This window comes from Phyllostomus discolor, chromosome 2 (assembly GCF_004126475.2).
Source record: "Phyllostomus discolor isolate MPI-MPIP mPhyDis1 chromosome 2, mPhyDis1.pri.v3, whole genome shotgun sequence".
In the NCBI taxonomy this organism is placed as follows: domain Eukaryota; kingdom Metazoa; phylum Chordata; class Mammalia; order Chiroptera; family Phyllostomidae; genus Phyllostomus; species Phyllostomus discolor.
This window is the reverse complement of record NC_040904.2, coordinates 209,482,373-209,505,677: the sequence shown is the minus strand read 5'-3', so window position 1 is coordinate 209,505,677 and position 23,305 is coordinate 209,482,373. Positions and strand designations below refer to the sequence as shown.

The 23,305-nt window shown below is 63.4% G+C and overlaps 1 protein-coding gene across 3 annotated transcripts in view; it reads left to right on the top strand.

Annotated features, from left to right (window-relative positions):
• Positions 1 to 9,956: 9,956 nt before the first annotated feature.
• The window catches only part of ELFN2 (extracellular leucine rich repeat and fibronectin type III domain containing 2), a 48,396-nt gene continuing 35,047 nt past the window's right edge, over positions 9,957 to 23,305 (top strand). Inside the window, exons 1-3 of one of the 3 annotated variants that reach the window (XM_036019591.1) lie at positions 9,957 to 10,556; positions 10,952 to 11,013; positions 19,333 to 19,493. The gene's annotated coding sequence lies outside the window, so the exon portion shown is untranslated. Of the gene's footprint in view, positions 10,557 to 10,877; positions 11,014 to 19,332; positions 19,494 to 23,305 lie in introns of all 3 variants that reach the window. The other 2 variants (XM_036019589.1, XM_036019590.1) reach the window with 2 other exon arrangements.

Below are 23,305 nucleotides of genomic sequence, written 5' to 3'. Positions count from 1 at the left end.
TTCGCTGCCTTTTATGATGGAAGTCATCAATTTTGCGTTGGCAAGCTTTATTTTGTGCCTGTTCTAGAAACACGCCACTGGTTTCCTGGAGCAATGCCTTGATTGTTTTGTGGGGATAGAGATGCGGACACGTCAAAGGCTCCTGACCGGCGCCGGGTGAGCCGACATGAGAGACCCCGCACTGGTTCCTGGGATGACGCAGCTCCATTTTCGGGTATTTGGGATCATACGTCCTATTTTCACTTTTCTCCTTTGCTTCTGCAAAGCCCTACCTCTCCAGACCAGCACATTCCACAGGCGTATCCAATCCTATTCACTGCTTAGCGTGATGCCTTCCTCGGGATGACAGAATTTTTGTTAATATTTTCATTCCTACTTGCATGTTTCAATAAACCATTTTGCAGACCAAACCCTTTCTTCCGTGTGGGGCTGCGACGCAGCAGCAAACACGTTGGAGGGCTCTCGAGGTGCCAGGCCCGATTCTAAGTGCTCGGTGTATATTGTGGTCGTTTGAAAACAGGCTCCCGGTGTTCTGACACCCCTCCTGTTGAGAGGCGGCCTCTCCGCCCCTTCCACTGTGATCTGGGCTGCATTAGTGACTCACCGATCACCAGCAGAAGGCAGCGGAAGCGATGTTTTGTGATTGCCAAGGCCAGGTATGAAAAGGCCATGTCACATCTGCCTGTTTTTCCCAGGATACTCCTGGGGGGGAGCCAGCCACCACGTAAACAGCCCACCTGCCTCGATGCTGCCAGGCTGGAGGCAGACAGCTCGTTCCCCAGCTCCGACAGAGCCACCAGCCTGCAGTGGACAGCAGGTGCTGGCCGTGTGAGTGAGCTGTCCTGGGGGTCCAGTGCACCCCGGCCACGTGCTCAGGTGGCAGCCGCCACCGTGGGCATCCGTCTCCACCTGCATGAGGACCCCGAGCCAGAGCCGCCCACCTGAGCCCTTGCAGCACTCCTGAGCCGCGGCATTGTGAGCCCAGTACAACGGTTCTGTGCGCGCTCTGTTGTTTTGGTGTGCCACTCGAATGTTTAAGCAGCGACAGTAATCAGAAGATATGGGCCTCATTTGGTCCCTGCTCTTCGCTGAAGAAGCGGAGCCCCGGGGAGAGTCAGCAACTTGCACGGGTTTCCGTGGCGGAGAGGAGGCGCGCTAGCGGGCAGGCTGACGCCAGCGTTCGGCCTCGCGACCATCAGGGAGGGGGAAGCAGAGTCAGCAAACAGGCGATAATAACGCACAAGATGGAAACACGCACCAGGCTCGCCCACAGCGCCCCGGCGAGGGGAGGTCAGTGCCCTCGGACCCGCTGCTGCAGGCGGACCAACAGCCTTGGAGCCCGCGGCGCCTGTGAGAAGGGAACAATTACTGCAAAAGTCACAATTCATTTCACATCTCGTACTGGCTAATGGTGAGTGAGCACGATTCTCCCAATCCTCCTTGTTTCATCTAAAGCCTCCCCAGTGCCCGGGGACGTCGGGGTCTGGAGACCACGCGAGGGAAGCCCCGACCTGTCCACTCTCGGCCTCGGAGGCGCAGCAGCTCAGAAGCTTCCTGGCAGAGGAATACAAGAGTCATAAAATTCAAGGACGTCCATTGTAACAGCTGGACGCGCCTTGGAGGTCATCTCATGCGACCTTTCACCCCAGGCGAGCCGGGGAAAAGCCACGTGAGAGCAGAGCAACCGCTCGATGCGCTGCCCCGAGCAGGGTCGGCAGGCAGCTTGCGATGAATGGCCGAGGGAGTGTCCAGAGGATGTGGCAGTCGGATCCCAGGGTGCCGGTGGCCACTGGGGGCTGGGGGCGGGGCCGGCCTCCTGGCATGTGGCCGGCTCAGTCCTTCCCATCGTCCTCGGGCAGAGCCTCCCCCGCCCCCTGGCCCTGTGCCGGTTCACACCGGGTGTCTGTCACGTGCCACCACAAGGCCTGACTGATAACTTCCTCTCAAGTTCCCGTGAGGATTCGCCGGCATAACCTGGCACAGGGCAGCCACCTGTACACGGTGAGGGGGACTGTCATCTTCTCCCAGGAGTCTGGGCCTGGCCTTGAACCCCAGCCTGCTGCTCTGGGGTCCTGACGCCAGCCAGCCTTGCTCCCCTCCTGGCTCGTCCTGCCTCAGACGAGGAGCCCACCTGGCTGCAGATGGGCTCCTCCCCCCCTACCCCCCCCCCCCCCCCCCCGCTATGGGAGGGCGGTTTGCAGCTCTGGTTTGGTTCTGTTCCAGGAAAACCATCGGGGAGGAGGAAACGGAACTCGGTCCCTAGCAGAGCCTTCCCTCCTCAGAGGTGGGGTTCTGCCAGCCCCAGGGAAGTCAAGGTGAGGCTGGGTGCCTGGGGTGCTGTTCGTCTAGTGCCTGCTGTGAGAATGAAATGCGGGGCTGTGGGGACGGAGGGCCCCGCGCGTGGGGCGGGTGGGGGAGCAGGGCCCACTCGGGGAGGCTTCAGAGAGACCACCGATGGAGGGATCAGAAGGATTCTGGTGACAAAGGGCAGAAGCTGCTCTTTCATCTCAGGTCCGGGCTGCGGGCCAGGAAGAGAAAGACCTCACCAGGGAAGTGCAGGGCCTGTGCGGAGGGCGTGCGGCCACCTTGCCTGGTGGGCGGTGGGGGGTGGGGGGTGGCGGTGGGGGGGGTGAAGGGGCACCTGGACCTGGGTGGGGAAGGGTCTTCTCAGCTGGAGGAGGGACAAGGCAAGATCCGAGGTTGCCTTCCTGAGTCTCAGTTGGCCGTGCCATTCTGGCCATTTAGCACCTGTCCCTTCCAGGTGCCCTGCTTGCCTGCCCCTCCCTACCTGTCCGACTGGCCGGCTTGAGCGTCTCTTCCTGTGTGAGGTTTCTTTTGCCCGGTGCCCCAGCCCTGGCCCTCAAGGCAGAATTTGTCCTTTTCCCCTTCCTTCCTCCCTTCCTTCCTTCCTTCCTTCCTTCCTTCCTTCCTTCCTTCCTTTTTTTTTCTCTTTCTAGATTTTATTTATTTATTTTTAGAGAGAGGGGAAAGGAGGGAGAAAGAGAAGGAAACATCAGTGTGTGGTTGCCTTTTGTATACCCCCTGCTGGGGACCTGGCCCACCACCCAGGCATGTGCCCTGACTGGGAATCGAACTGGCTACCCTTTGGTTCCCAGGTTGGTGCCCAATCCACTGAGCGACACCAGCCAGGACCAGAATTTGCCTTTCTGCTCTCCGGACATTTTCTTTCCTCACCTGGTAACCACCCCTCCCCCTCCTTCCTCCTCCCCCTCTGGCCCCCCCCCCCCTTCTTTCCTTCCTTTACTCAGGCAGGAACTTGATCACTTTACTTAGCTAATATTTTGGGAGTGCCCGCTGCCCGCCAGATCCTGAGTGGAGGCGAGCAGGATGGACCGTGCCCTTGTCCCCATGCAGTGATGGGCAGGACGGGGGCTGGGTTAGGGTACCTTCTGGAGGTGGAGCTGATGCGAGTTGCTGATGGATCATATCTGGAGGCAGCCCAGGTGGCATCAAGCTGACCTCTGGGGTCTGGGCCTGAGTGACTTGGTAGCGGCCACACACACCTGTCATCCCCCACAGAGCCTTGGGGACACAAAGGACTCGCCCACGCACAGGGACCTTCGGACGCTCGGTTGCTTGAGAACGTGAGCTGCACAGGGAAGGCTCTGGGAATGAGGAGTTCCGCAGGGGCCGAGAGCAGGAGGGCACCCTAAGGACCCCGCTCCGTGGTCCTGCAGCCACGGCGTCTCTGTGAGCAGGGATGCCTGGTGGCCTCGTCTCTTCCTCTCTGTGTGCTCTTGTCCAATGGCTGGACACCTCTGAGCCCCATCAGTGACGTGGGGATAATAACACCAAGTCCCTCGTAGGATTGTTGCCGTTATTCGCTGAGACTTTAGTTCATGGGGAGCACTTGACATTAAGACTGAAGGGGAGAGTAACCGCCCCCCGCCTCCCAACTTCGAGCTATTATTATGACTCTGAGTAGAATTGTAGCTGGGTTGCTGAAAACTCCAGATGTCAGTGGAAGGGGTTGGCATTCTCCTCCCTGGAGTCAGAGCCTGGAAGTTTCTGAGCAGAGGAAGAACGGAAGGAAACCAGCCAGTCAGCGCTGCCGCATCCGGAGCCTCGGAGCCGGCCCCAGGTCAGCAGTGACGAGCCTGGCCACTGGGCCAGAGAGCTCCAGCTCCCGGGGGCCTCCTGCTGCCCCAGTTCCAGGCCCAGGCAGTGGAAGTGAGCCTGCCCCCCGCCTCCAGCTTCCCTCCGGCAGAGCCAGATAGATGGTTTAATAACACAGGCTGCCCGGTTGACCTCATGGCCGCTGAGCCAGCTGAGACGCACGCCACCCGCTGCGGAGGCTGCAGGGCCCAGGCCTGAGGCTCCGGCAGGATCCCTGGACCGCAGAATTCTGGAGCCCTCCATGTCAGTGCTCTTAGACCCAAATGGCACGCTCCCCCCGTGTGCCGGGCTCAGTGGCCTCTGGCTAGTGGGCAGCAGAAGAGAGGTGTCTGCAGCGAGCTCGGAGCTGGCCCCAGCCCCTCCACCTCAGCCCAGGGCTGTTTCAGCAGAGACTCCCGGCTCAGAGGCCTGGGGGCCAGTGGTCTGTCCCAGGGCTGTGTGTGGCTGCAGACCCCACCTGCGCTGGGGAGCAGGCCTCCGCAGGGTGAGGGGACACTGTCAACCTGGTCCTTGCACCAGCGGGTGAGGATCTCATGAGAGCCCTCCCCAGGTACCCTGGCGAGGGGCTGGGCACCCAGGGCACGGACGGAGTCAGACATGGCCGGGTCTGGGGGTTGCTCACCAGGACGATCAGCAGGGGGACTCCCGCCCCTCCCCTGCCCCGGGGCCACTCTGGACCTGCTCTGCTGAGTCTGGTGGCGAGGCAGCCGGCCCCCCTCACCATGCAAGAATCTCAGCCCGAAGCCAGGCAAGCAGGGCACCTCAGCTCCCCTAATGAGGTTCCCCTCCCTAAGAACCCTCCCTTAACTGGATTTTTTGGTCAAAAGGGTATCCACCTTGACGCCCAGAGGGCCACCTTGGCTTCCGGCTCTCACAGACACCCTCTCCTGGCGGGTGGGGGGCACGGGACATGCCCAGGCACCCTTTCCTCTCGTCTAGCCTCATCAGGAAACGTGCACATGTTCTCATGCCCCACTGGCCTTGGACTGCCCTTGACTCTCAGAATTATAGGATCTCAGGTCCTCCGGCTGGGGTGCCCACACCCCTAGTCCTGTGTTTGCCTCTGCCCGTCTGGAGGAAGAGCAGAGACTGTCCTCAGTTTCCCCAAAGGTAATGACCAATCTCAAGCCTGGTGGCACAAAAGATGCCCCCGACTATCCTCCCTCCCAGAATTCCCTCCTGTGCTGTCCCCTCCCACTGTGAACAGGGGCAGCCTGTGTGGCCAATAGGAAATTGCGAACAGGTCAGAGCGTGACTTCGGAGGCTCGGTCACGCAGGACGTCGTGGCTTCCGCTCTGTTCTTGCTCCGTGGCAAGCGGCTGCCACAATGCGACATGCGAGCGGTCCCGCTGAGAGGTCCGCGTGGCGGAGGGCTGAGGCCTCCCGCAGCAGCCCCACCGGCTTGAGAGCGGCGAGTGCGTGCCGCCGCCGCGGTGGAAGCAAGCGGACCCTCCAGCCCCAGCCCCCAGCACAGCCTTCTGATGGGCGGAGCCCGGGCCCAGCAGCCTGACTCAAACTTAGGCGCGAGTTGGAGCCAGCATCACCACCTACCTACTCCTAAATTCCTGACCACGGGAACTGTGAAACAACTTTTTTTTTGCTAATTTAAGCCACTGAGTTTGGAGGTAATTTGTTGCCCAGCAACAGATGACCAATATGATAATCATGCAGACTTTCCTGGGGAGGGAAGGTGTAGGGGGGCCGAAGCGGGGCAGGGGTTCGATTGCACGCTCCACCGAAAAACAGCTTTGCAATCCCTTCCAGAACGTGTGTGTTCTCCCCAGTCCCTTCACAACCAGGCCTCCTCCGGGGGCTTCCCTTCCTGGCTCCTTCCTGCTGACCTGTGGTGTCCTTTCCTGCCTCCCACCCAACCCCCAGCTCCAAATCCTCTCCTGCCTGTGCGGCCCAGGGGTTGCTAATGCCTTCAAGCTAGCCTACCCTGACCCGTCACGGAGCGCGGCAGAACTGAGCATGCCAGATGAAGGGCCCACCTTTCTGAGAAGGGGGCTCCGTCTCCTTGTCTCGGTATCCCATTGGGGGTGGTCCCGTGGCCCGCAGGGGGCAGGGGACTTAGGCGGGCAATCTTCACTTTCTCTTTTCCCTCTGGGTTTGGTGTCTCCTCACTGGTGCATGTCCCCAGTGATGGCGGCCCCAGTCCCAGCCCTGGAGGCACAGCAGAAAATCTTTTGGGTCTGGATGTAAAACAGGGACGTGACCCCCTCGTACACGCTCCCGTGTGTGTGCGTTTCTCTGAAGGAATCGCCTCACCTAATTTTCTTAGCATCGGTGCGGAATGCCACGCAGACCCAGCGGAACAAAATTCGCCTAAGGACCAAGGGTGGGGCTTGTTGTCCGCCCTAAACAGTACACGCAGCTTTTAGCATCTGTGTGTTCCTCTGGCCCTGGCGGCTCTGTTGTCTACGCTCAGCAGAAATGCATTCTCATGGCGATGTGCCCGGGGCCATGGGGTCATCTGGATGTGAGCTGAGGCCGTTATTGGTGGGCTGGTGGAGGCAGCTCCTGAGCTGGGGGACCCCAGAACAGATGGGGGTCTGGGGTTCAGGACAGGGGTGCAGGCAGCTGGAAATCCCTGCCTGTCCTCTGGCACGGAGGCTTCTGGGATGGCTGTTTGTCCTGGTCACACGTCAGCACTCCACCCAGGGTGCAACTAGCCCAGCTGGAGGCAGGGGGAGGGCCTGGATTCACATTCCCGGAGACTGTACGTGGCAGTGGGGAGAGAGGAAACGGGGGTGCCGGTGGGAAGGGGAGAGCTGCTGGGTGTCCAGAACAGCCACCACCCCCAAAGTCCACTTGGGCGACTCATTAATGAGAGTAATGTATGAAAGGGCCCTGCACGATGCCTGGCCCCGAGTGGCCCTGCTGCACGGCGCTCCTGCGACGGAGGTCCTGGGGTGAGGAGTGGGTGAGGGGAGGACCCGTGAGCGTGAATAATAATGGGGCGTGGTGCGTGCTGTCATTAAGGCCTACACAGCATGGCCTGGGAGCCAGTGCAGGAAGGAGAACTTGGCCAGCTTCGCTTAGGAGGTGGTCAGGGAGGCTTCAGGGAGGAGGCGGCCTTTGAGCGGTACCTGATGACAGACTGGAGGTAGACAGGTGGGGAAGGAAGATGAGGCGGGGAGGAGCTTCCAGGCTGAGGGCACAGCAGGATCCGAGGCACACAGGCGGGGAGAGTATGGGAGGAGAGATTCGGGGCATGTTCTGGAAAGGGCAGGCCCTGCTGTCGCTGGGCCCCAGGGCATGTGTGGGGTGAGAGGAGATGGCACTGGAGAGGTAAGCAAGGGCTTGACCGCAGAGGGCCTGGGTTTAATTCCCCGGCAGCAAAGGTGCACAGTCGTCTCTGTCGCACTGGGGCAGACATCACCAATAGATCATGGTGCGGTCTGCCGAGGGAGCGGCCGGGCAGCTGCTGCTGATCCTTCGATGTCGTGAGAAGCGAAAAGTGCTGCATCCCTGGGTGGGCCCAGGAGAGCTAATGGAGGCTTTTAAAAAGGGGGTGGGGGGGTTGTTGCAAGCATCCAGGTGAAAGGTGGTGAGGCCTAACCTAGGACAGTGACTATGGGGAGACAGGTTGCCACCTACAGCTTGTCTCAACCTACCGGACCACCTAGAGATTCCAAGCAGTCTCCTCATCATGCCCCCCACCTCCCCACCTCCCGCCCCGGCCCGGGGCAGGATGCTCAGGGTCCCGTGTGCGGGGTGTGTGCACGCTCCCCCAGGCTCTGTAACTGAGGAGGTCACTATCTTTCTGGACCCACACCATCTACCCTGGTTGCCGCTAGCCACATACAGCTATTCAAATCAGCATTAATGAAACAAAAATTAAAAATGTAGTTCCTCAGTCCCAATAACCACCGTTTCAAGCACTCGACAGCCACATGTGGTTTGTGGCTGCCGTATTGGACAAACAGTTACGGGGCATGTCCACTGTCACAGAAAGTTCTGAGGGACAGCTTAGAGGAAGCCCAGTTGGGCATCCGGACGGTGTGGTCCACCATGACCGGACCCAGGCCGGCTCTATCCTTTCTCTCCGGTGATGTCGACTAAGTTACGAGTTCGAAAGGCTGGCCAATTTATGTCTGCCTGGTGAGGGGAACGTCTCCAAAGGGAGAATCCTGGAAAGCTTTAGAGCTCAAAAGCAGCCGAGAACTCATCCAGCCGGAGGTCCCAGGAGGGAAGGCAGGGCCCCCAAGGCTCAGGGAGGGGAGCGACCTGCCCTTTGGCAGATGACTGAGAAAGTCATGCCAACAGAACCAGAAGAGGCCTTTCTTGTCCCCTGCTACCTGGTATTCCTTGGGATCATTGCTCAGTTTCTTGGTCGGAGTGAGGGGGCAGGGGTAGGGAGTGGGGGGATCTCCACCAGTGCCCACCTCTGAAGGTAGAACGGCAGGCCCTTGGGGGTGAATTGTGGAGCTCTCTGCAGTTGCACCCTACATCCGTCAGAGGGCGCAGGGGCCGCTGGGTCTGCGCGCGGGGTGGGCGGGGCGGTGGGGAAGGCTCTTGGAGCAAGGACTCTGGGCTGGGCCCCTGCTTCAGGCCCGGCCCCACTCGAGAAACATCCATTATGATTCCACGCGGCCCCTGCCCTCTAGGAGGGCTCAGCTTAGAGGGAAGAGACAGCATAATGTCTTGTCTGGGCCTGCAGCGAGGGGCCTTGAAGGGTGGGTAGGAGTGTGCCGGGCAGCCTGAAGTGCGATCGTGGAGAGCAGAGGTGGTCGGCTTAAGACTGTCTCCTTTTGGGAGGAACCGTGTCCGCATCCAGCAACTGCCTCACCTCCAAGCGCCACCCTGGACTCGCTTTCCTGTTTTCAGATGACAGGAGAGAGGAATTTCTGACCTCGTGGAGTCCCTGAGCACCTACACCAGGCTGCTTCGCACCCCCGTGCCTTTGCACATGCTGTTCCCGCAGCCGGGGACATCCGTCTTCATCTTCTTCAGCTGACCAGCGCCTGCTCCTCTGTCGGGATTCAGCTCAGACAGTGGCTTCTTCCAGGGAGTCTCCCCCCTTCCCGGCCTAAATAAGATTCTCCTGCTGGGAGTTCCTGCAGCCCTGGCTTAACTTCCTGGGAGCGGGCGCTGGTGCATGCGGCTCCGTCAAAGTGATTGAGATGCACAGGGCCGGCTGTAGGCAGAGCTTCAGCGTATTAGTTACTGGTCCCAGGACGGGCAGAAGGCGTTTGTTTCTCCCTGCATTCTCCCCGCCGGGAGGGAGGAGGCAGAGTGCACCCCGCGCTGTGCCCGAGTGCAGGGGTGCAGGGCCCAGGTGCCAGAAGTTCTCCCTGCATCTCTTCCTCCTAGCGGTCGCCCTTTGCCGGTGGTGTGCATGTGTGGGTGCCAGTGGCCAGGGAGATGCCAAGGCATGAAGGCCTTAAGAAACATCTCTGGGCTGCAACAGAGCCCCGTATACCCCGGGGCATACTCCCCAGTTGGTGGGGAAAGGCAGTGAGCGGCGGCCAGAGCCCTGGCACAAGGGTAGAGGGGTCTGGAGCCTGACACGGTCTCTGCCATCTAGCCCACGCGTGACCTTGGAGGTGTCATTCCTCTCACCGAGCCTCAGTTGTCACGCCTGTAAAAATGGGGATGCAGCAGTCATACTTCTTGGGTTGCCAGCGGTTGAGCACCGGACAGCGGTAGCTGGAGATGGGGTCAGCAGGGATTGGAGGGGTCCGCCGGTGGCGATGGAGCCCAGGGGGTGCGGACGTCCTCTGGCGGGCGCTGGGGGGCGCTGCGCACCTCCCTCGGCCCGCCCCATGTCAAGTTTGTCTTTAGCTGTTGAATGCGCCCGAGACAGCGGCAGCTGGACCGGGACCCCGAGGGGTGAGCAGGGCTGGGGAGCGGGATAGGGCCGGGGAAAGCTCCCGGCCAGTGACCCGGGCTCCGCGGTCCGCGGGACCGCCGCCGCCGCCTCTCCTGGCGCTGCAGCTGCGGCGGTGGAGCCGGGCGCTGTCCCCGCCGCGCGGGTGTGTGTCTGTGAGTGTGCGTGTGTCCGTGGAAGGATCCAGTCGGGAGAAGGGGCCGAGGGGCCTCGCTGCAGAAAGGCCTGCGAAGGGAACGGGTGCCGGGGCCGCGAGGGCAGACGGACAGACGGCAGGCCGCGGCCCTGACGCCGGCTGCGCTCGGCCCCCTCCACGCCGGCTGCGCTCGGCCCCCTCCCGGCGGCGGGCCCCGCCGAAGCAGAGGCGCGGCGGCAGGAGGCGGGGGTGGCGGTGTCTGCGCGCACACGCTCGCTCACAGACACACACACACGCGGGACACGCCACAGACACACGACACGCGCCGAGCCCGCCGGGCGCCGCGCACACCCGCACCCGCGCTCACACTCACACTCACACTCACGCGCAGGCCCCGCAGCAGCCGCTGCTGGAGGCGGCGCTCGGCCCGGATCCCGGCTGGGGCTGGAGGTGAGTGAATTCCTCCGGATCCGAGCGCCCGCGGCCGGGGGAGACGGGGAGACGGCGGGAGTGGGGGCTGAAACCGAAGGGCACCCCCTCCGCCAGTAGGGGTGAGGCTTGGAGGGGGACACAGCAGGGGGAGAATGAGACGAGGAAAGCCACCCCCACTGCCTCCTGGGTCTGGGGATCCCTGTGAAACCCCCGGGGACCGCCCTGTGCGGGCGGCGGGGTCGGAGTGGTGGCGGTGGTGGTGGGCGGAGGCGGGAGGACGAGGAGGACGGCGGACGAGAGGACGGTTGGCGAGGTGAGAATTTCTGGGGGGTGGTGCAGAGCCTGGATGGTGGACGGCGGCGGCGCCAGCCGGTGCCACACCGCACCTCTCTGCCCTCATCTTTCCGAATCAGGGGCTCACGCCCCCCTCTTTCACGGAGTGCCGCCGGGGTCGAGGAATTCATCTTCATAGCTGGTAAGGGGGCTTTGATCCGAGCCGGTGGCGGTGGGGTCGGGTGGGGCTTTGTCCCCTCCCCCCTCAAGGAGGGCAAGGGGCTGGGTAAAAGGACTGGAGTTGGGGAGTGGGGGCCACCAGGGGCGCGGGGCCCCTTGCGAGGCTTTGCCCTTTCCCTGGGGCGCTGGAGTGGGGCAGTGAGCGAGGCAGCCCCCCGGGAAGCAGCGGGAACGGGCAGAGACTGCGGCTCGGGCTCCGGCAGGGCTGGGGCAGGGCCCCGCCGCGCTGTGTGTGCATTTGCATGTGCGGACTCCAGCAACCGGCAGAGGAGGGGGCCGGGGGTGGGCGTGTTGGCTGGGGGGTGCTGTGCGCACGTGGGGAGGGATGCGTGTGCACACAGGAGGGGTGGCCCTGCGCCCTGTACGCGCACAGACACACAGTCCGCGGTCCAGCAGGGTTCCCTTGGAATGTTCGGCGGAGAGAGCGCTGGTGTGTGCGTGCGCGGGGGCTGGGGGGCACTCAGGGAGCCTGTGTCCGGGACGGCGGCGGCCCGGCCCGCATGTGTCAGGCATGCCAGGGAGGGGGACAGACGAGGCGAGGCTGGCGGCACTGACCCTTCTCAGCCGGAGAGGGCATGGTACTCCAGGCCACTTTCTGCCGCTCCGGTCCCCTGCCGCGCGCCCTCCCCCGCCCCCTCCCCCAGCAGGGGCTGCCTCTGGAGGGCCCTGCCTGGGTCCGCGCCCCGAGGGACACAGGTGTGGGGCTGGAGTGCGTGCGCGCGCGCGGGTCCGGCTGCGGCTGCCGCTGTGGGCAGGCCGGGCCGTGGGAGGGAAGCTGGGGGAGGAGCGGGGTGCGGGCAGCACCTGGAGGAATGTCTGGAGGCTGCAGGCCCCAGACGGGCCGCGGTAGCGGCTGAAGGACGACTTCCTGTGGGAGCTGAATCATGGATAAGTGTGTGTGTGTGGCTGGCTCCCACACCTGTTCCCAGGGGCACCTGTGGGACATGTGTCTGGCCATCAGCAGGGCGTGTGGGCCTGCACGTGTGTGGATGTGTGTCCTGTGAGAGGATCATGCACGCGTGCACACGGGTGTTGCCCGTAAGTGCCTGTCCTGGGTGAGCTGCGGGCCCTGGAGCCGTGTGGGCGGGTGGGCGGGGCCTCCGGGCCACAGCCCTGGGGCCCCCGAGCAGGAGGCGTTATCGGCAGAGGGCAGCAGGGAAGAGTGTGTGACGTCAGCGAGAGCCTCTGGTTGTTCCGTCAGCTCCGGGTTGCCAGTGACGTCACTGGGACAGCAGCGCGAGGGTCACCCCCGCCGGCTGGAGTGCGTGATGTCAGTGGGAGCGTGGGAGGTGTCACTGCGTGTGTGGCTGAGTGTGGTCATGTCCCCTGTGTGGTGAGGGGCCAGAGGGGGAGCTTTAGAGTGAGCAGTCCCTCCCAAGAGGCCCCACTTCCTGAGTGGGTGTGGGACCCCTTTCCTTAAAGCCTGCCCCCAACAGTGCATCTCCTCTACCCCCCATAGGCTGTCCCCCCTCCCCTTCCCCTGTCTGCACCCACCAGTGCCCGCTCTGGGCCCTGTGTCCGCCAGGTCGCACAGACCCTTGAGTGCTTGTGCACGTGTGTGTGTGTGTGAGTGCACACGACAGCAGAGAGTGGCCACAGCCAGGGAGCCAGAGACTTTTGGTTCTAACCCCGTGTCATCGCTCTTTGTGTTTTGTGATTTAGGCGTCCCTGTCGCCTCTCTGAGCCTCAGTTTCTCATCTGTTCCCTGGGGGGGGGTCGTTGGAGAGGTGAGTGGGGATTGCAGGCTCCCGGCACACGAGGGGGCTCAGTCTGTGGGAGCCCCGCCCCCTGCCTCCCGTCCCCAGACCCGAGCAGCTGCCCTCCCCTCCCACCCCACCCTCCCATTTTGGTTCAAGTCCGATTTTGTAGGGAACTTTCTGCTTCCCCCGGGACCCTCACAGCAGCCCTGTGAGGCTGGCAGGCTGGCTGCTGCCATGTGGACCTTTGACAGGTGAGCAGCCTGAGGTCTGGAGGAGAGAGGAAGGGAAGCTGCTGCCACTCCACCCCTCACTGAGAGCCTCCCCACTCCTGCTCCCCTCCGCGGGTGCACCCCACTTCCCGCAGGGACGGGAAACTATGGGAAGTGGGGGTGGAGGTGCCAGGGTGAGGGGCCCAAGCGAGAGAGGTCACCGGCCACAGGGAGGATGCCCTTGACTCCCAGCACGATGCTTGCTTGTTCTTCCACGTCACAAGATCCGGAGGAGGTCACGGTGACAGAGACCAGTGCGTCCAGCTGCCAAGCCTTCTTTAGTGGAGCCAGCCTGGCTGGTCCTTGGAGGCCCCCTGCTTGCTCCCCAGAGCAGCTCCTTTGTCCCCCGAGGTCTGCAGAATGGGTTCCAGTAACGCCTCTGCCTTGTCCCGTGCGTGACGAGGGGTCAGCCCCTTCTGTCCAGGGCTGTGGCTGCTTGCCGTGCAGGCTTGACGATCCAGTGTGAGAATGTGGCACCCACGTGCAGGGCCCGGCTGACACCCATCGCAGCTGCCCTCACCTGTCGCAGCCACGGTGCCTCTGGGCCCAGGTCCTCCCTCCTGCATGGCCCAGGTCCTCCCTCCTGCACGCCCCCCAAGTCTGCAGTGATGGTGCGCTCTGCAGAGCAGGCAGCCAGGAGGCAGGGTTGCCTCGAAGCCTAAGCCCGAGCCTCCCTAACAAGGGGCAGCGCTAACAGTGCAGAAGGTTAACTCAATCCTCTGCCTCCTGCTGTCCCAGCCCAATCCCCTATTAAATTAACCTTCTTCCTGCTCAATTAGCACCTGGGGCAGCGGCCTCGCCGTTATTACTGGGGACGTGTCTTTGGGGGTTTGGAGTAATAGAGTCCCCTCCACCTCCCCCCTCAGCTCTGCAGACGGTCCCCAGGGAGGCTCCAGAGAGCCACCCGGCAGGCTCGCCCATGGGGTGCCGAGGAAGGGCTCTGGCTGCAGGATGCCGCTGACAGCAATAATTATAATGATAACAATACCGATGGTATGAGCTAATATTCGTTGAGTCTGAGAGCCAGGCCCGGTGGGAGGCCCTTTGTGAGCGGGCGGCTCTCCTCGAATGCCACCAAGCCTCCTGCAGTGGGGCTGCTCGCAGGCCTGGCTCACAGGCGAGGAGCAGAGAGGTGGCAGACCAGCTCAGGGCCACACAGCCGCGGAACCACGACTGGACGCCCCGCAGCCGGACTCCGGCATCAGCACTTAACCACTGAGCTTCTTCGTCCGGGGACCCTTCCATCCTGGGGTGCTTGCTCCTCGCTGGGGGGTCGCTGGGGCCTTCCCTTCACTCCCCTGTCGGTGGGGGCGGGGATCTGGCTTCGGGGAGCAGTGGGTGTGGCGGTGGCTGCAGGGATGGGGCCCGGGGGGGGGGGCAGACAGGGCTTCAGGGCCTCCAGCCCTGTCCCCACGTGACCTGTGATGGTTGGGAACCTGCTCCCTTGTCATTTCACAGCCCCCACACAGCCCGGGCACGGGGGGGGGGGCACCCCTAGGGCACAGGTGGCATACACAAGTCCCGTGGCCCGAATCCGGCCCCCCAGCTTGTTTTATCTGGCCCGGTACCTTGTTTCTACCCGGCAGCAGCGCCGAGCCCCTTGCCCCTAGTTAAGGGGGAGTTACATTTATACAGTCCTGAAATTACATCCGGCCCTTTGAAGGCAACGGCTTGAGGCTGCTGTGGCACCCTCCCTCTTCCCCCCACCGTGAAAATGAGACCCCTGCCCTGGGGGAGGGGAGGGACCTGCTCCCTGTCACCTTCTTCTCCGGGCCCCTCATCTGTCCAGGCCCCTGCCGTGGCCCCTGGGCCACTCCGCCACACTGTGTCTGTCTCACTTCTGGCGAGGGCGGGGGCGCGGGGTCCAAGTGTTGCCTTGTCCTCCTCGGTGTGTCCTGGGCGAGTGAGTTCGCTTTCACGCTCTATGAGGCCCTGTCTCCTCGAGGTGAGTGGGGGGGGTCATGGTACCCAAGCCCCAGCGCTCCCGTGTGGGTTACGTAAGAGAATGTTCGGTAGGCAGCCCTGTGTCTGGCACGTAGTAGGTGTCAATTAGCTGAGTGCCTGCCCCCTTCCCATCTGTCTCCTCAGTGCATCCCTGGTTCCCTGGAGTGGGTCTTGGGCTGTGTGTGTGTGTGTGTGTGTGTGTGCGTGTGTGCGTGCACGTGTGTGCGTGTTTCCTTCTCTCTCTTCAGCCCTCATGCTCACCCCCTGAATGTGGAGAGTTCCTCCTGGAGCCGAGCCGGGGGCCTGAGGAAGCTTGTGGAGGACGTGGGAGCTGCCTGGCCGTGCCCCCATGAACTGTGCAGAAGGGGGGGCGTGTCTGTGTGTGCACCTGTGTGTGACTGTGTGTGACTGTGTGACTGTGTGTGTCACCTCTCTCAGGAGGAAGTGAGGAACAGTTCCCAAGGGCTGCCTGACTATTCTCTGGGCCCAGTTCCCAGACTCCGGCCTGACTCAGTTTCCCTCATCAGCTTATCTCTATCATCTCCTCCCCCACAATTCTCCCTGCATCCTGGGGAGACAAAGGCTGTGGGTGGGCATGCCCTCTCTCCTCCCTTCCTTGCTCACCCTTCCCACCGGCGGGAGCGGGGAGGGCAGGCTCAGCTTGTGGGGCCATTTCCCGTGTGCCTCCCAGCCCCCTGCAGGTGGGAGCTTGCACGGCATTTGTCCGACAGCTCCCTCTCACCTGCACGCGGACCGAGGGCGGACTCACGGGTTCTGCATGCAGCCCGCACGCACACCCGTGTAACAAGCATGTCCCACTCAGGGACGGCTCCTGTGCTGGGGGCTCAGGCGGGAAATGCAGGCACGATCCCGTGTCCTGGCGGAGGGGCACGTGGGATGTTTGCCAAGTGCCCAGTGTGGGGCTCACACACAGTAGGGCACGCGTGATGGTGGTTCTCTGAGGTGCGTGGCCCTGGGAAGGAGGATGCTGCTGCTGCGGGCCGGAGGCCTTGTGCGGAGCAGCCCGGTGCGCGGGGCGCGGGGCTGGAGCCACTTCCGCTCCGGGTACCTGCTGAGGGCCAGGCGCAGGAGGGCGGCACACCCTGTGTGACCTTGTTTCATTTCGGCTGGAGCCTGTGAAAGAGGTCCAGGGGCCTGGGAGAGAACGCCGGAGCCGAGGCCGGGAGGTCGGAAAGCCTGGAGCGGATTTGGGAACATACGTCTGGGATGCCGTTCGGGGATCAACCACACGAGACCATAAACTCCCGACTAAGAAGTGGGGCAGTATCCTTTTGTCAGGGAGCGCCAGAGTCTCCGGGGGCTTGTTAAATGCAGGGCGTTGGACCCTGCCTGCTGAGGTTTCGATCCCCTAGGGCTGATGCGGGGCCCAGGAATCTGCATTCTCAGTGCATTTCCAGATTAATTCACCCCATGTTGGCTGGTTGGATGGCAGCCCAGGAGGCTGCTACAGGCTCCCGGCGTCTTCTGGACTCCTCCCACACACATCCGGAAGCAGCAAAACCACCCCCACTTTCCAGAGGAGCCGGAGCTCAGGGCCGCGAGGCGCCGCACAGCGGGTGGCGGAGCAGCGAGAGGGAGGCTGATACTGACTAATTCTGACTGATACTGACTAATAGCCCCTCTGGGTTCCCTGGCTGCCGTTCTGAGCCCGTTCAAGAGTCCCTCCTTGGGTCTCAGAACCACTCTGCATCGGTTGCTATTGCACAGATGAGGAAACGGAGGCAGAGTCTGTGGTCACGGGTTCAAGGCTGCGCAGCGGGTAAGGGCATGAAGCGCGGTGGGGATGAGTGAACCTGGAGAGGGCCTGGCCCTGCGTCTTGGACAGAGTGATGCCCTCCCTTTCCCTTCCTTTGGTGTGAGGGCGCAGGTGGAGCTGAGCCTGCAGCTGTGCGTGAGGGCAGGGGCCAGAGGACAGAGGGAGGGGAAACAGAGAAGCGAGGAGGAGGGGGGCGTAGAGCCCGGAAGGGGACGCAGGGTCGCGTAGGGCGGCGGGGTGTGTCTGTCCCCGGTTTGCATCCCGTTCTGGGCCACGTGGTGCACCTGGGTGCCGTCCTGGGGTAGGATTGTGCACGGTGGCTCCGGAGGGAGGGCTGGCGGGCAGGCTGGGCGGGCGCTGCGGGGGCGGGAGCGCGCGCGCAGAGAGCCCCAGGCCGGGGGCGTTAGCCCCACGCCAGCCCGCTGCCCCTGTGCGCTCACTGCCCCAGCTGACGGCGGCTCTACGGGGGGGGGGGCCCCCCCCGCCCCCCGCCCCGCGCCGCCGACAGGCCGGGTTTCCGCCTTACTTCCCTGTGCTTAAAATTTGCAGCCACATCCCCTGACGCTCCCAGCCAATTTCACGGCCTCTGGGCTCCTCGCGGAGCGCGGGCCGGGCGGGGGCTGGCGGCGGGTCTCGGCCGCACCCGGAGAAGGGGGCAAGAGGCGTGATCACGGCGAGGGACCGCTGAGTTGTTTGCAAGGGGGTGTGTGTCAGGGGGCTGTGGACGGGATGGGGGCTGTGGACGGGATGGGGGGAGGCGCCGCCGGGAGCTGCCCTGGGCGGTGTGCACGTGCGGTCATGTGTGTGCTGGGGGCGGGGAGTAGCTCGGCTGTGTGGTGGCATGCCTGGGGCATGTGTATGTTGCCGTGTGAGGGCCTCTGTGCCCCGGGGCAGGTTTGTCTGGTATGTGTGGTGGGCCCTGCGAGTGTTGGGTGGTCGGCAGTGGGTGGGGACCAGTGTTTCCCTGGGCGTGTTGACCTGCGTCCGTGCAGTGTTCCCAGGCGCGGCGGCACCTGTGCCGGTCCCTGTGTTGGGGTGCGCGCCCCTCTGTCTGGGTTCTGTGGCCAGCTGTGTGCAGTGACTCTGGGGCTGTGTGCACACGTGTGTCTGAGGGAGTGTGACGTTCTGGTGTGTTAATTGCTGTCCTGGTGTCCTGTGGGTGCAGGTGTGTGTGTGTGTGAGGGTCTCGTGTGCAAGCTGGGGTGCTGTCCCCGCCCTGCTGGCCACCAGACTCAGGGTCGAGGGTGAGCCTTGTAGCTGGGGCTGGGCATGGGGCGCCACCCCTGGGCCCAGGAGCCCTTTCCAGGAGCCAGCCTGCTGCTTCCCGGCTTTCTGCCCCCAGGTGGGGGTCGTGGAGTTGAGACGGTGCAGGGAGCCGTGTGCTTCTGCTCTGTCGCTGCTGCTGGCTGCCAGCTCTGGTGGGCCTACCTTTGTGAATGGCAATGTCAAGGGGCCGAGGTGTGAGCCCCCGCCTGCTGGGGAGGGCCAGGAGTACCATCTGGGCTGCTGGAGTGGGGTGCAGGGCCAGACCGAGAAGGGGGCCCCCAGGGAAAGGGGTGCGTGTACGGCTGTGCGTGTGTGCGCACAGATGGAGGGAAGGCTGGGCCACGCACGTCCGTCTGGGCATGTGTGTGTCTGTGCAGGTGAGGCCGGCAGGTACGCTGCTCTGGGGCTGAGCCAGCACTCACGGCGGGAAGCGGGGCGCGGGCGGTGGGCGCACCGGGGGAGGGGTGCGCAGGTCCAGGCAGAGCCTGTGTAAGAGATGCGCCCCGGGAGACGTGTGCCCCAGGGGGACATGCACCCCGGGGGGACGTGCCCGTTCCCTGCAGCAGAGGGCAGTGGCTGTGCTGGCGCTGGGGCGGCCCACAGCAGAGTGGCTGGTGGGGCACGAGAAGGGGGAGGGCGGAGCGTGTGGGCGCCGGGCGTCAGGTCAGCGTGAGGTTGGTGCGGCCGTCTCCACCTGGGTATGACCTGTGTGTCCAGGACTGTGAGCGAGGTGTGGGACTGGGACTGGGACTTGGGAGAAAGCTCCAGGCCGTGGGGCTCGGCAGGGAGTCAGTGAAGGACACGGGCCAGAGTGTGGGGGCGTGTGCGAACCCTTTGGCTCTTGGAAAATCTACCCATCTGTTGCTTGCCGCTCCGGCCCAAGGGGCCAGGAGGGATTAAAAGAAGTCCTTTGGGCCCGGCCCCTCCTCTCCACCCAGAACCCTCTGGGGGGCGGGGAGCCCCCAGCCCTCCCCCTGGGTTTTGAGGCCCTTTCCCTCCATCTCTCTTGCCCCATCGTCTGTCTCCATCTCCCCACCCCCGTCTCCCCCGTCTCCCCCATCTCCCTGCCTCAATCTCTCTCCGTCTCTGCCTCCATCTCCCTCTATCCCCTCCCTCTTCCTCCTCCCTCTCTCACACTGATATTCATTTGTGGTATATTCGGTTGCCATGGGAAACCTAAGAAAGAAGTGAGTGTACCCTTCAAGACTTCAGCATTTTCCCCTCCTCCCTCCCTCCCTCCCTGCCTGCCTCCCTCCTGCTGTCCCCTCCCTCTCCTTCTCTCCTCCCCTCCTCTCCCCTTCGCCTCCTCCTCCTCCTCCTCGCAGGAGAGGACCTGGGTGAGGAGCCGCTGCTGCCCGAGCTGGGCCGGGACCGGAGGCCCCGCTGGTACCGCTGCTGTCGCCGCTGCTGCTGGGGGGACCTCGCTGAGACCAGGCCGGGAAGAGAGCCTTGCTGCCGGAGGACCCCCTGTGCCCACAGACGTCTGGTAAGGACCAGGTCCTTCTGAGTGTGTGTGTGTGTGTGTGTGTGTGGATGGATGCGCGCCCGCTCACACGACCTGGCCTTGCCAGCCTGTGGTGCGGCCCAGCCTCTGCCCCCTGTGTGTCCCCTCCTGCCTTGCCCAGCCCTGCCCCCAGCTGCGGGCACCCCCGCCCTGCCCCTCCCCGGCTTCCCTTCCACAGGGCCCGTGAGACAGCTGGCAGAGGGCAGGCCTTTTAGGGCCTGGTCCACGGAGGAGGGTGGGGAGGAGGCTGCGGCTGGCTCAGACACCCCACTGCTGCCCCTGCACCCTGCTGAGAGGCCGAGCCAGGCCTGCCTGCACCCCAGCAGGGCTGGGGGCATCTGTGTACCTGCTGGGGGGTGGCTTCCTGGGGTGGCCTGGGAGAAGATGGCCTCGTCTCCCTCGGGGGGGCGGGGGGAGCTCTCTGTCATAGAGAGGGGCAGACAGAGGGGCAGGAAGTGAGCTGGGGGCAGGCGAGTGCTGGGCAGACTCGGTCCCTGGCCTGATCCGGTACCTTGAACTGGGGAGGTATCAGGGAGAGTGGTCTTGCCCTGGTGGGCCCCAGGCCAGCAGGAGCCCTTCCGTCCTGGCTGGGGCTGGCGGCTGCCCTGGAGAGGAGAGGCTGAGGCTGTCGCCGTCCCCGAGGCTGTGTTGGTGGTGGCCACGTGGAGGAAGCTGTTGTCCTGACGGTGGCTGAGTGACGTGGTTGCTGTGGAGAGGGACCCGCCTCTGTGGCATTGTGGTCTCCATGGAGAGAGGAGGAGGCAAGAGAGGAGGCTGGCGGTCCGGCTGGTGCTGGTGGTTGCCAAGGAGAGGGCGAGGCGCGTCTAAGACGCGGTGGTCCCCACGTGGAGGGGCTGTGGCGGCTGCGGGGTGGAGGTCCTCAGGGAAGGGCTGGGGACGGGTGCTCTGGAGGGGGCTCGTGCAGGGAGAGATGGGGGTGGCGCGGGCCCCAGGAGGGCAGCGGAGGTGCCACAGGGCAGTGCCGGCACAGGCTGGAGCGGGCCGCAGGGAGGCTCCGGGGTGGGGGGGGCCCACTTCCACTGCTCGACCTGCCTGTCCACGCGGCCGGGCTGGTGACCCTGCTGCACCATCAGCTCCCTCCCGCCAGGGTCCCCTCCTGTCTGTCCCCACTCTGACCTCTGTGGCCAGCTTCTCCTGCCTCTGCCTCCTGCAGCCCTCGCCCTCCTGGGGCCTTTGAATGTAAGAGTGCCCGGGCGTGCGTACGCTCCCTCCTTGCCCCCAGGGGACTCCTTCCCCGTCCTTCACGTCCACCGTGCTCTGGGAAGCCGGGCGCTGTGACCTGCCTCTGAGGTATCACACAGGGGAAGCGGCTTGCCCAAGGTCACGCCGTGGGCACGTGCTGGGGCCAGGATCTGACTCTGGGGCACCTGTCTTCCCAGATGTCCAGCTCACCAGGCCTGACTCCTCCTCCCCCGACAGCCTCCACAGCCACCCCACTCAGAGTTACCTGGCTCTGGCCCTTCCTTACAGCTGTGTGAGCCCGTGCCTCAGTTTCCCCATAGGTGAGATGGCGAGGGTGTACGTGCCTCTTGAGGTTGCTGTCACTTGGGGTGATGCCTGGGGTGCCCCTGGCGTGGTTCCTGAGTGGAGACTGAGTACGTGGCAGCTGCCACTGTCGTGATTCCTTTGAAACGGGCTGTTGGGGCGGTTTTCTGACGGAGTGCCTAGGGGGGACAGCGGTGCCTTCTCGCCAAGGCCTGCCTGGCTGCGCCCTTTCCCCCGGGGCCCCTGGGCGGTGGCGGTGCTGAGTCGACCTCGCGGCGGCAGGCGGGACCTGAAGAGGGGGGCCTGCTTGGTCGCAGAGCCAGAATGGAACCCGTATGACTGGATCCCCTCCCGTGTCCCTCCTGCTTTCTCCGGGGACCTGTGTGTACACCATACCCCGGTGACCCTCGTCCCCGAGCTGTCGCCTGAGCCCCCTGCCTTCTGGCTGTCTTCACTGCAGACAGGGTGCGGGTGCCTTGGGAGTAACAGATGCAGGGGAGGTCAGTCCTGTCACCCTCCTTGACACCACCAGGGGACAGGCCAGGCAAGGGACTGAAAGGATGTCCAAAGGGGGACATTGGAGGGTCTTGGGGAGTGATGATGGGCAGGAAGGCGTTGCCCCTTTCTGTGTGGGTAGCCCTGCATACATTTCTTTGCTTTTCTGGGCCTCAGTTTCTTCTTCTGTACAATGGGGACAATAAGGGTTCCTATTTCACCGCCTCGAGGTAAAGCAGGGGATGAAGCTAGCGCACAGGGCTGGCGCCTAGGAGAGGCCTCCTGGGGCAGTGGCTGTTGTTGCCAACGCGTCGGACTTCTTCACGTGAGCAGGGAGGGCTGTCCTGGGTGGCCCCCAGGGGCAGACGTGGGACCCACCGGGCACAGACTCCAGTCCGTCCCAGGGAGCAACGGTCTAACAGGGAGAGCTGCGGCGGCGGGGTGCGGTGGAGAGACGCCGCAAGAGCCCGGTGTGCCGCGAGAGCTCAGGGGGCTGGCCGGGGCACACGCTTCGGGGTTCTGAGACTTGGGTTCACATCCTGATGTTGCCATTGATGGTCTGTGGGATCTCGGGAGCCTCCGTTTCCCCACCCGCAAAGTGGGAGGCATAACAATGGAGCAAACGCTGGTTGAAATGCAGCCCCGTTTGTGGGAGAGACCTGGGAGTCCCTCCCTCGAATCTGCATAGCATCCCATTTTCCAGGAGGAGAAAGCAAGGCGCCAGGCGCTTAAGGCTTTAGAGCAGGAACAGCAGCAGCTGCGCTTTGCTGGGCGTCTGCCGGGCGCCCGGCACTGTCCTGCGTGTCTCATTCAGTTCTCCAGCCCTTGCGCCTGCGGTTCCTTCTGCAGGAGTTCTGTTCCTCCTTTGCCCGTTGCCGCTTCCCGGGCTTGCTGCCTCACTGTCTCCCGTTTTGGTTTGTTATCACCTCCTCAGGGAGGCCCTCCTTGACCACTCTGTTTGATCTGGGCCTGCTCCTGCTGTGGTTCCTTATCGCCCCTAACACAGGCAGATGCTTTTTGTGTATCCGCTTCTTCCCCACCCGCCCACGGCTGTCAAGTGTCACCTCCCTGAAGAAAGAGCTTTTCCTGTCTTGTTCCCTACTCTGTCCCAAGCGCCTTGAATGGGGCCCGGCACATAGTAGATGTTCAATAAATCTGTATGTAGTGATTGCAAGGGTGGTGACCTGGCCGTCCACCCTGGGAGGTCAGTCTTGTCATTCCTGTTCTATCCGTGAGGAATGCAGGTCCTGGGAGGCCTGGCGAATTGCCTCCCAATTTACCTCTCAATTTACCAAGGTCGAAGTAGGTGGCGGGTCTACATTGGGCCCCAGAGGGGGCTGACTGAAGGTCAGCTGCTTTTTCTGCTGCACCACCCCACCCTGCTGGGGGGAGCCTGGCATTTCAGCCTGGAGGGTTTGCACTTCCTTCCGAACACAGAGGCAAAGCTGTGGATAAAGCTCTTAAGTAGGGAAGGCTCCTGCCACAAGGAAGAGCTTTGGGTAGCAGCCTAATCGCCAAAAGAAATCAGTTCAGCTGCCCACTAGCCGTGCGACCCTAGCTACATGACTTAACCACTCTGTGCCTCAGTTTACTTGTCTGTGAAATGGGGGTAATGTCTTGGCTGGATTGCTAATCTTGGCTGGCTTCTGGGAGGCGGTGGGCTCCGAGCTTCGATTTGCAGGCCTGGCTCCCAGGGGGGAAAAACAGCCTTTGCCGAGTCCCCCGGGCTCTGGGAGGCCCCGCCGCCCACACTGGAGGGACCTGAGGTTTTGATCTCTGAAGAGGAGACATCC